We start from the raw sequence: 13,008 nt of genomic DNA, 5'->3' as shown, positions 1-13,008 counted from the left end.
AAAATATATTATAAATGAATACTCATGTATGTATATTAGAGCATGTCTTTTAAAATCGTATTAAAATATGCTAATAAATATGCATGATGTTTATAGATTTCTTATATTGAAATTCAGACAATATTTAAAGTAAATAGCATACAATTTTATAATACAATCATATACAAATATGATTATATACAACATTGATATTGATCATGTCTGTCAGTGCTACAAAAAGTTTTTCAAATACAGACTTTAAAAATATGTTGGATAGCATATCATGTTGGTAGATTTTTTGTGTGTTTATATTATTTTAAAGTTAAATGGCTAATGTGGAATAATAAGTTTTAAAAAATGATTCATAATTTACTGTCAACTTATGTTGGTATATACGTCACATTTATTGTTATTTTTTCGTACTCTCAAGGTACTAAAAAGCACATCTGCTATCTAAATATTTTTATTGAAGTGCTGCAAAAATTGAAATTGTTTCTACTCCTGGACACTAAAATATCACCTGTTTTTGGTTAGTTAATTGAACTAGTAATTATTCTTGAACATGTGGGTTGGTTGTTTTCTGCCTGAAATAATTACCCAATGAAGCTTATACTGGGGCTATCAGCAGGAAGCTAACAATTGGGGTGTTGGTGAGAAGAATGTACATAACACTTCTGTGTCTGCTGCCAGATGGAGAAGCAGATGGGTGTGTAATACATGCAAAACTAACTACATGATCTAAAATCTACTCACTACCCATTATCAACAAAGTCAAGGTTTCTGAAAATCAAATTTATCCAACCAACAGATTACTTAAAATTAGATAAGAACAGGTTTTCATTAATAAGTCTGTATTTTTACCTGCAAATCCGATTTGAGCCAAATAGTATACTTATTTCCTGTTACTAAAATGTGTAATAATGCTAATTTTCATAAATTTATATAATTAATCAGGTAGTTACTAAAAAGAAAATGAGGCTACTTCTCAGTGTTTCTTTTATATGTCTTTTCCAGAGTAAAGATTTAAAAAATTAAATAATTAAATTTGATAAAAAATATTTCCCTAAAGTGTGGTAAATAGAGATTTTAGTTTGAAGACAAATTTACATTTGTACTATGTAGGGCTGTGTATACATGAGCATATAAACACACATGCATATGATTTATTAAAATTACTGCACTCTGCTATCCTAGAGAAAGAAGTTCAAATTTTTCCAACATAATTGTTTAATATACTCATTGGGATTTTAATCTTAATTACATGATTCGTACAAAAACATATTTAATGTTTAACATTAGTATAAAACATTAATTAGTGTTACTCAAAGCAAAGTGCACTTATTTCAGATAATCCCTAGTTAAGCATCAAATTTTCCTTATGTGTTTGTCATTACAAAGGAAAAAATAAACTATCAAAGAATATGTTCTTGTCACTAACTCAAAAAGGGAAGTTAATCATAACACTCAGAAAATAACACTCAAAAAGCACATATGTACATTCCCAGTAAACCTGGAAAGGAAAATCCAGATAGTTACATGCAAGGTCTGCTGCCTGAAAGTAGTAGCTGCTACAGCCATTCTAGTAGGAACACTTATCTAGTAATTTGGTTAACTGCTGGTGGTTGAGTGTGATCTAGCATGAGAACGAATAATCTCATGCTCAACTACCAACTAGCATGGGTTTTACTTCCAGGAGCCCCACCAGTTACTTCTTGTGAGGATCTAAGAAAGATCTTCTCATGGCTTTGACAAGTGGGTGGGTGTGGGGGGAGCGATTCTTCTGGAATATGCCCAGAGCCTTCTCCATTAACAAAAGCCTCCTCTCCAGTTCTTTACCAGAGCCTTACACAGCTGCATCAAAAGCATTTTTCCCACTCCAGGCCTCTACAGGCTTCTTGTCTTACCTAACTGGGAGGGAAGCAAAACAACATAAGAAGAACAGCTGCAAAGTTCAGAGGCCAAAGACTCAAACTCACTAAATAAAACTTAATCATAAGATTATAGAATGTTCCTCCTTCATTCCATACTCTACCACAACACCAATAGAGTTTCACTGTAATGATATTGGATTGTAGGCAAAGGAGCTGCAAGATGTATACTCTCTCTGAGAAGATGTCCATAGAGAAACCCAAAGTCAAGAGGGGAGATTAAACAAGGACACTGTAGGGATTTGAAGTATCAGGCATCTGTAGCTATGGTAATCATTAAAAAAATTCAGGCTCCTATTCAAATACATGCAATTTCTTACAGTAGAGGATTTTTTTTCGGTTACTCTTATCCAATACCACATGTTCAACTTTCAACAAAAAATTACAATAAATACAGAAAAGCAAGGGCAAAAAAGTATGAAGATGGAAAGCAAGCATCAGAACCAGACTCAGATATGACACCAATGTTGAAATTACCAAGTAGGGAATTTGCAATAACTGTGATGATATATTAAGGACTCTAGTGATTAAAGTAGACAACATGTAAGAACAGATAGGTAATATAAGAAGAGAGATGAAAGTTCTAAAAAAGAATCACAAATAAATATTGGAAATGAAAAACATTATAATAATAGTGAAGAATGACTGGATGGACTCACAAGTACATGTGACACTGCTGAGGAAAGCATCACCGAGCTTAAGATAAATCAATAAAAACTTCTCATTTTAAAACGCAGAGATAAAAAAATGCAGAAGAGATCATCCAAGACCTGTAAAAAATTTCCAAAAGACATAACATGCACCTAGTTAGGATGCCAGAAAAATAAGAAAGAGGAAATGAAAAGGAAGAAATATTTGAAGTAACAATGTCAGAGAACAATTCAAAGGTAATAACAGACCAAATCACAGATACAGAAAGCTAAGAAACAACTACAATTAAAACACAAACACACAAACAAATAACTATACCTAGACAAACAATATTCAGACTACAGAAAACTAAGGTAGACTTTATGTAACTTTTCTTTTCTTTGCCATAAAAGTTAAGAAGTTATCAGTTTAATATAATGTGTTATAACTGTAAGGTTTTTTTTTGTAAACTTCATGGTAACCACAAAACAGAAACCTACAATAGATAGACCTAAAATAAATAGCACAGAATCAAAAAGTACCACTAGAAAAAAAATCACTTAATCACAAAGGAAGACAATAAGAAAGGAAGAAAGAAAGCATTATAAAGCAACCAGAAAACAGGGAGGAAAATGGCAGTAGTAACACTTAATCTACCCATAATAACCTTGAATGTAAATGAATTAAATTATCCTATTAAAAGACATGGAGTGATTGAATAGATAAAAAGACAAGACCCATCTATACGCTGCCTAAAGTACTCACTTCACCTCTAAAGACATGCACAGACTGAATATGAAAGGAGGGAAAAAAGAGTAGAACCAGCTATATTTATATCAGACAAAATAGACTTTAAGTGAAGAACAGTTAAAAGTAAAAGAAGGGCATAATAGAATAATAAAGGGGTCAATACAGCAAGAGTATAAAACTCAACGTCCCACTGTCAGTCATAGACAGATAATTCAGACAGCAAATCAATGAAGAAACATTGGAGTTAAACTTCTCTGTAGATCAAATGGACCTAATAGACTTTTATAAATATTCCACCCAACAACTACAGAATACATGTTTTTCTCAATAGCACATAGGACATTTTCCAGAATAAACCATATGTTAGGTCACAAGATAAGTCTTAACAATTTTTTTAAATTAAAATAATATCAAACATCTTTTCTGACCACAACAAAATAAAACTGGAAACCAATAACAGAAGGAACATTGGAAACGGTACAAATCCATAGAAATTAAATTAAATAATATGTTACTGAACAATAATTAGGTCAATGAAGAAATTAGAAACTTGTTGAGAAAAATAAAAAGTGAAACACAGCATATCCAAACATATAGGATACAGCAAAAGCAGTTCTAAAAGGAAAGTTTATAGAAATAAATACGCACATCAAAAAAGTAGAAAGACTTCACATAAACAACCTAATGATACACCCAAAGGAACCAGAACAGCAAAAACCAACTAAACTCAAAATGAATAAGACTGAAAGAAACAAATATTATAGAAGAAATAAATAAAACTGAGGCTAAAAAATAAAAATAAAAAACCCATCAAATCAAAAAGTTGGTATTTGAAAAAAAATAAACAAAATAAACAAACCTTTAGCTGGAACTAAATAAGAAAAAAGAGACATTACAACTGATACTATAGAAATGCAAAGGACTATTAGAGTCTATTATGAACGACTATATGCCAACAAATTTGAAAGCCTAGAAAAAATAAATTCCTGAACACATATGACCTATCAAGATTGAATCATGAGGAAATAGAAAATCTGAGCGGACTAATAAAGAGTAACAACATTGAAGCAGTAATAAAAAGTCTTATATAAAAAAGACCAGAGGTGACTGCTAAACTCTACCAAATATTTAGAGAATATCTGGTGTTAATTATACTGAAACTATTTCAGAAAATTTCAGGGGAGAGAATATTTCTAAACTCATTCTATGAGGCCAGATTTGCCATGATACCAAAACCAGACAAGAACGCAACAGAAAAACAACCCAATATCACTGATGAACATAAAAGCAAAAATTATCAATAAAATATTAACAAACAGAATGCACCAGTACATTAAAAGTTTATTCATCAGGATAAAGTGGGATTCATTCCAATGATGGAAGAATAGTTCAACATACCCAAAACCAATAAATGTGATGGATAACATGATCACAATCATGTACATTTAATAAAATTCAATATCTATTTATGATAAAAACTCCCAGTATACTAAGTATAGTAGGAACATACCTTAAAACAATAAAACCACATATGACAAACCCACAGCTAACATCATACTAGACAGGGAAAAATTGAAAGCCTTTCTGCTGGGATCTGAAAGAAGACAACGATGCCCACTTTCACTACTTTTATTCAACATAGTATTGGATGTTCTAGCCAGAGCAGTTGGGCTAGGGGGAAGAAAAAGAACATCAAAATTGGAAAGAAAGAAGTCATATTAGCCTTGTTCACAGGCAACATGATCCTACATTTAGAAAAACCTAAAGACTGATAAACGAATTTAGTAAAGTTGCAGATAGTAAAGAAATACAAACATCAATCACATTTCTATACACCAACAGTAAAGAATCTGAAAAATAAATCAAGAAAGCAATCTCGTTTACAATAGCTATTGAAAATAATAAAATACCTAAGAAAAAAATTAATAAAAGAAGTGAAAGATCTGTGCAAGAAAAACTATTAAGCACTGATGAAAGAAATTAAAAGGGAAATTAAAAAATAGAAAAATATCTTATGCTCATGGAGTGAAAGAATTAATATTGTTGAAATGTCCACACAACCCAAAGTGATTTACAGATTGAGTGAAGACCCTATTAAAATGCCAATGGCATTTTTCACATAAATAAAATAAGTAACTCTAAAATTTGTATGGAATTACAAAAGTCATCAAATGGCCAAATCAATCCTGAGGAAGAACAAAGTTAGAGGCATCAGCTTATCAGACTTCAAAGTATACTACAAAGCTATAGTAACTAAAACAGCATGTTATTGGCATAAAAGTAGACATATAGAACAATGGAACAGAACAGTTAATTCAGAAATAAATACACACACTTACTGCCAACTCATTTGTGACAAAGGTTCCCAGAACATATATTGGGGAAAGAACAGTCTCTTCAATAAATAGTGCTAGCATATGCAAAAGAAACTAGACTCCTAGTTCTTGCTATATACAAAAACCAAATAGAAAATGGATTAAAGACCGAAGTGTAAGTCTTGCAAATGGGAAACTACTAGAGGGAAACCTTGGGGAAACACTTCAAAACATTAGTACGGGCAAATATTTTTTATAACACCTGAAAAGCATAAGCAACAATAGCAAAAATAGGCAAATGGGATTACTTCAAGCTAAAAAGTTTCTACACAACAAAGGAAGCAATCAACAGGATGAAGAGACAATCTACAGAGTGGGACAAAAAGTTTGCAAATTATCTATCTGACAAAGGCTTCATAACCAGAATATACAAGGAACTCAAACAACTCAACAGCAAAAAATTAAATAAATAAATAAAAATTTAAAAAAACTTTAAAATGCACAAATTACCTGAAAATACATTTTACAAAAGAAGACACGCAAATGGACAAAAGATATATTAAACAATATTCAACATTACTAATCATTAGGGACATGCAAATCAAAACCTTAATGACATATCATGTAACCCCAGTTAGAATAGCTATTATCAAAACAACAGAAAATAAGAAATGTTGGCAAGAATGAAGAGAAAAAAGAATGCTCATATGTCATTGGTGGGATTGTAAATTAGTACACCACAATGGAAAATAGCATGAAGCTTCCTCAAAAATTAAAAAAAATTAATCACCATAAAATTCAACAGTCTAACTGCTGGGTATATATCCAAAAGAAAGGAAATCAGTATATTAGAGAGACATCTGTACTTCCATGTTTATTACAGCACTATTTATAATAGCCAAGATGTGGAAGCCGCTTGTGTTCATCAACAGTTGAATGAATAAAGAAAATTTTTATATATATATATAAAATGAAATATTATTCAGCCGTAGAAAAGACAGAAATGCTGTTATTTGTAGCAACATAGAACTGGTGGGCATTATGTAAATGAAATAAGCCAGGCATTGAAAGATGAATATCACATGTTCTCATTCATATGTGGGAATTAAAAAAAAATTATCTCACGAAGGTAGAGAGTATAATGATGGTTACCAGCAGTTGCAAAGAATAGGGAGGAGGAGTAATAAAGAGAATTGTTTAATGGGTCCAAAAATACAGTTAGAAAAGTGTTCAACAGCACAGTAGGGTGACAAAAGTTAACAATAATTTCTTGTGTATTTTAAAATAGCTGGAAGAGAAGATTTGGAATGCTGTAAACACAAAGAAATAATAAATGTTTGAGATGATAGATATCCTAAATACCCAGGTTTTATCACAATACATTGAATGCATGTATCAAAATATCACATGTATCCCATAAAAAATGTACAATTATGATGTATGAATGAAAAACTGTGCCCTTCATAGGTAAAAAAGATACTAAGACATTTCCAGAAAAGCAAAAACTGAGGCCATTTGTTACTACCAGGCCTTCCCCGAGAGGAATGCTTAAGAGAGTCCTGCAGGATAAAATTAAAGGACACTAGAGAGTGACTAGAAGCCATAAAAAGAAGTAAAAAATTTCAATAGAGGTAAATACATGGGCAAATATAAAAGCAACATTATTTTAACAATAGTTTGTAACATCACTTCTTGTTTTCTACATGACTTAAAAGACTGATACAGATGGGTGCAGTGGCTCACACCCATAATCCCAGCATTTTGGGAGGCTGGGGCAGGCAGGTCACTTGAGAAGGGGGTTAGTGACGAGCCTGGGCAACATGGCAAAACCCCATTTCTACTAAAAATGCAAAAATTAGCTGGGCGTGGTGGCGGGTGCCTGTATCCCAGCTACTCAGGAGGCCATGGCACGATAATTGCTTGACCTAGGAGGCAGAGGTTGCAGTGAGCCAATATCACGCCACTTCACTCCAGCCTGGGCAACGTAGTGAGACTCTGTCTCAAAATAAAAGATTTAAAAAAAAAACGAATACTTTAAAAAAATAATTACTCTAAATTCTAGTAGGATTATAAATTTTAACTCCATATTTTGTTTTCTACATAATTTAAGTGACTTATGCATTTAAAACTATTCTTAGTTTATGTTTTGGGTGACATCAACAACTGAAAAGGTGGGGGACAGAGCAGACCAGACAAAAGACCAAAGTTGTTGTATGTTATTGAAGTTAAGCTTGTATACATTTGAGATAGAGTGATAACTCTAGAATGTTAAATATAATCACAAATTTGTAAATCGTAAGCACAAATAAAATAGTTATACAGTATATTCAGGAAAAGGAAATGAGAAAGAGTTTGGGTGCAGTAGCTCACACCTGTAATCCCAGCACTTTGGGAGGCCGAGGCAGGTTTATCACTTGAGGTCAGGAGTTTGAAACCAGCCTGGCCAACATGGTGAAACCCTGTCTCTACTAAAAATGCAAAAATTAACCAGGTGTGGTGGTGCATGACTATAATCCCAGCTACTCGGGAAACTGAGGCAAAAGAATTTCTTGAACCTGCGGGGCAGAGATTGCAATGAGCTGAGATTGTGCCACTTCACACCTGTCCAGCCTGGGTGACAAAGTGAGACTAGCAGAATGGATAACATAACATGATCCAACTATATGCTGTCTATAAGACTCACTTTAGATCTAAAGACACAATGATTCAATGCAAAGGATAGAAAAAGGTATTACATTACATTAACTTGGGGTGGTGGCGCACACCTGTAATGCCAGCTACTTGGATAGCTGAGGCATGAGAATTTTTTGAGCCCAGGAGGTGGAGATTTCGGTGTGTTATATTATTACTAACCAAAAGAGAGCCGGGTAACTATACCAATATCAAATAAAACACACTGACTTTGTCAAAAGCAAAAAATGGTTACAAAAGACAAAGAAGTACATTATATGTTAATAAAGGGTTCAATACAACAAGTAACAATAATAAAAGCTTAGGCACTTAACGAGAGAGCATCTAAATATACAAAATGAAAAATGATAGAACTAAAGGAGAAATAGACAGTTCTACAGCAGTAGTTGGCAACTTGATACCCCACTGTCAATAATAGATAGAACAACCAGAGAGAAGTAAGAAAATAGAGGACTTAACCCAATGAACTGTCAAGATCTGAAGGACATAGACTGAACGTACACGTTTCGCTTTCCTGAATGCTCATGAGACATTTTCCAGGACAAACCATATGGAGAGCCACATATTAAGTCTCAACAAATTTTAAAAGAGAGGTAACATACACGGTTTCATCTTTGACCTCAAAACTATGTTAAAAATCATTAGTCAAAGTAAAACTGGAGAATTCACCAATTTGTATTAACAGAAATTACACAACATATTCTTAAACTATCAAAGAAGAAATAACAAGGGAAATTAAAAAATACTTAGAGATGAATGAAAACAAAAAACACATTATATCAAAACTTAAGGGCTGCTGCAAAGACAGTGTTAAGGGGAAAAAATGGAGATGTAAATGGTTACATTAAAAAACAACAAAGACGTCAAATTAACAATTTAGCTTTACAACTTAAGAGACTAGAAAAAGAACAATCTAATCCCAAGGCTCTTGGAAGAAAGGAAATAATATATATTACAGCTGACAAAGCAAAATAGAAAATTTAAAAAAATTGAGAATATCGTTGAAACCACAGTTGGTTCCTTGAAAATAGCAACAATTGGGCGAACATTTAGCCAGATGGACTAAAATTAATTAATTAATTAATTACATTTTTTTAAAAAAGAGACACAGAGTGAGATGAGTGAAATTACTAAAATTAGAAATGAAAATGGGAATATTACTATCTATCATACAGAAATAAAAAGAATTATGATAATATGCTATGAATAACTTATACCAACAAATTGAATAACCTGGATGAAGAGGACAAATTTCTAGAAACACAAAACCTATAAAGATGAATAGAAAGCCCCAATAAATCTATAAAAAGAAGAAAAAAATGAGTCGGTATTCAAAACCTCATCACAAAGAAAAGCCCTGGACATGATGGCTTTACAGAGTAATTCTGCCAAACATTTAAAAAACTAGCATCAATAATTCTCAAACTTGAAGAAGGAAGACATCCAAACTGATTTGATGAGGTCTGCATTATCTTGATATTGAAGGCAGACAAAGACACAGCAAGAAAGAAAACCACAGACCAATATTCCTTACAAACAGTGATGCAAAAAAAAAAAAAAAAAAAAAGTCCTTAACAAAATACTAGCAAACTGAATTCACCAGCATATTAAAGGATTTTACACTATGACCAAGTGGGGTTTATTTCTGTAATGCAAAGATGTTTCAGCATACAAATTCATCAATGCAATACACTACATTAATAGAATGATGGAAAAACCCACATAATTATCTCAATCAATGCAGAAAAAGCATTTGACAAAATTTAACACCACTTCATGATAAAAGCACTCAACAAGCTAGGAATAAATGGAAACTACCTCAATGTAATAAATGCTGCATGTGAAAAACTCATAGCAAACATCATACTAAATGGTGCAAGACTGAAAGCTTTTCCTCTATACTCATGAATTCCTGATTTTGCCACTGACATTCAAGATAGTATTGGAAGTTCTAGTCAGGGCAACTCAGCAAGGAAAAAAAATAAAAGGCATCTAAATTGGAAAAAATAAAATTAAGTTTGTTTGCAGATGATATAATCTTATATTTAGAAATTCCTAAAGATTTCACATAAAAACTGTTTGAACTAATAAATGAATTCAGCAGAGCAGGATACAAAGTTAACACAACAATAATTGACATATCTATACACTAACAATGAGTAACTTGAAAAATAAATTATGAAAATAGATTTATTTACAATAGCATCAAATAATAAAATACTCAAAAATTAACCAACAAAGTGAAAGACTTCTTCAATGAAAACTAGAAAACATTTATGGAAGAAATTGAATAAGAGATAAATATATGAAAACACATTCAATGCTCATGGATCAGAAGAGATACAACTGTTAAGATGCCAATACTATGCAAAGCAATCTACAGATTTAATGCGATCCCTATCAAAATCCCAATAACGCCTTTTGAAAATATTTTTTTAAAGTCGTAAAATTTATATGGAATCTAAAGGGATCCCAAAATACCAAATAATCTTGAAAAAGAAAATAAAAGTGGAGGACTCATACTTGCCACAAACTTACTACAAAGCAATATTAACAAACCATGTGGCACTGGCATAAAGAGAAATATATAGATCAATTTAATAAAATAGAGATTACAGAAATAAACCCTCACATATATGGTCAAATCATTTTTGACAAGTGTGTCAGTACAATTCTTTTGGGAAAGGGCAGTCTTTTAAACAAATGCTGTTAGGAAACAGGATGTTCATATGCAAAAGAATGAAGTTGGATTCTCACTTAATACTGTAAACAAAAATTAATGTACAATGGAATAAAGACTTAAATCTAAAACCTAACACTAGAAATCACTTAGGAGAAAACAGAGCAACTCTTCAGGACAACTGATTTGGCCAAGTTTTTGTTTTGTTTTTTTTTTTTTTTTTTACATGTGACAACAAAGGCATAGACAACAAAAAAAGTAGACAAATGGTATGTCATTAAGTTTTTTTTTAAATGTGCATTAAAAACCTGTATCATCAAAGTAAAAAAGCAACCCACAGAGCGGGAGAAAACATTTTCAAGTTTTGTGTCTAATAAGTGATTAATATCCACAATATGTAGAGAATTCATAAATCTCAACAAAAACAAAAAGCAAACCCAATTCAAAAACTGGTGAAGGACTTGCATAAACACATCTCCAAAGGAGATATTCAAATCGCCAATAAGCACATGAAAAGCTCAAACTCACTAATCATTAGGGAAATGCAAATCAAAATTATAATGAGATGCCACTTTGCACCCATTAGGATGGCTACTATTTAAAAAAAAAAAAATACCCAGCACTTTGGGAGGCCAAAGCAGGCTGATCACCTGAAGTCAGGAGTTCAAGATCAGCCTGGTCAACAGGGTGAAACCCTATCTCTACTAAAAATACAAAAATTAGCTGAACGTGGTGGTGGGCACCTGTAATCCCACCTACTCAGGAGGCTGAGGCAGGAGAATTCCTTGAACCCATGAGGCAAAGTTTGCAGACAGCCGAGATCATGCCACTGCACTCCAGACAGGGTGACAGAGAGAGACCCAGTCTCACAAAACAAACAAACAAACAGAAACAGAAAATAACAAGTGGTGGCAAAGATGTGGAAAAATTGGAACCCTTATACTCTGTTGTTGATGTCAGAGGTGTGTGAACCAGAGCAACTCCATCTTGAATAAGACTGAGATCTACTGGGCTGCATTCCCAGAGGGTTAAGGCATCTAAGTCACAGGATGAGATAGGAGGTTGGCACAAGATATAGGTCATAAAGATCTTGCTGATAAAACAGGTTTCAGCAAAGAAGCTGGCTAAAACCCACCAAAATCAAGATGGTGACAAGAGTGATCTCTGGTCGTCCACACAGTTTACAAACGCCATTGAAATGTTAGGAAGTTGCCTTATGGTCTAAAAAGAGAAGGCATGAATAATCCAACCCTTGTTTAGCATATCATCAAGAAATAACCATAAAAATGGCAACCAGCAGCCCCCGGGGCTGCTCTGTCTATGGAAGAGCCATTCTTTTATTCCTTTTTTTTATTTTTTCTTTTTTTATTGTTTGCTTGTTTTTGTGGTTTTGTTTTGAGACAGAGCCTTGCCCTGTTACCCAGGCTAGAGTGCAGTGGCGCGATCTTGGCTTACTGCAAGCCCCGCCTCCTGGGTTCACACTATTCTCTTGCCTCAGCCTCCCGAGCAGCTGGGACTACAGGCGCCCGCCACCACGCACGGCTAATTTTTTGTATTTTTAGTAGAGATGGCATTTCACCCTGTTAGCCAGGATGGTCTCGATCTCCTGACCTCATGAACCACCCTCCTTGGCCTCTCAAAGTGCTAGGATTACAGGCATGAGCCACAGCACCGGCCTTCCTTTACTAAACTTGCTTTCACTTTACGGACTCACCCTGAATTCTTTCTTAAGCCAGGTCCAAGAACCTTCACTTGATTTCTGGATCAGGACCTCTTTCCTGTAGCAGAGAGAATGTCAAGTGGTTATGCCACTGTGGAAAACACTATGGCAGTTCCTCAAAAAGTAAACATTTAAAAATTTCGTTACCATATGTTCCAGCAATACTGCTTCTCGGTATATATCTAAAAAAATTGAACAGAAGGTATTTAAGATATATTCATACAACTATGTTTGATAGAAGCATTATTCACCATAGCTAAAATGTAGGAGCAAGCCAAATATCAGTTGGTAAATGAATGGATAAACAAAATATGG

This window comes from Pan troglodytes, chromosome 3 (genome assembly GCF_028858775.2).
Source record: "Pan troglodytes isolate AG18354 chromosome 3, NHGRI_mPanTro3-v2.0_pri, whole genome shotgun sequence".
NCBI classification, from domain to species: Eukaryota; Metazoa; Chordata; class Mammalia; order Primates; family Hominidae; genus Pan; species Pan troglodytes.
The sequence above is the reverse complement of the archived record's forward strand: the minus strand, read 5'-3'. Positions refer to the sequence as shown.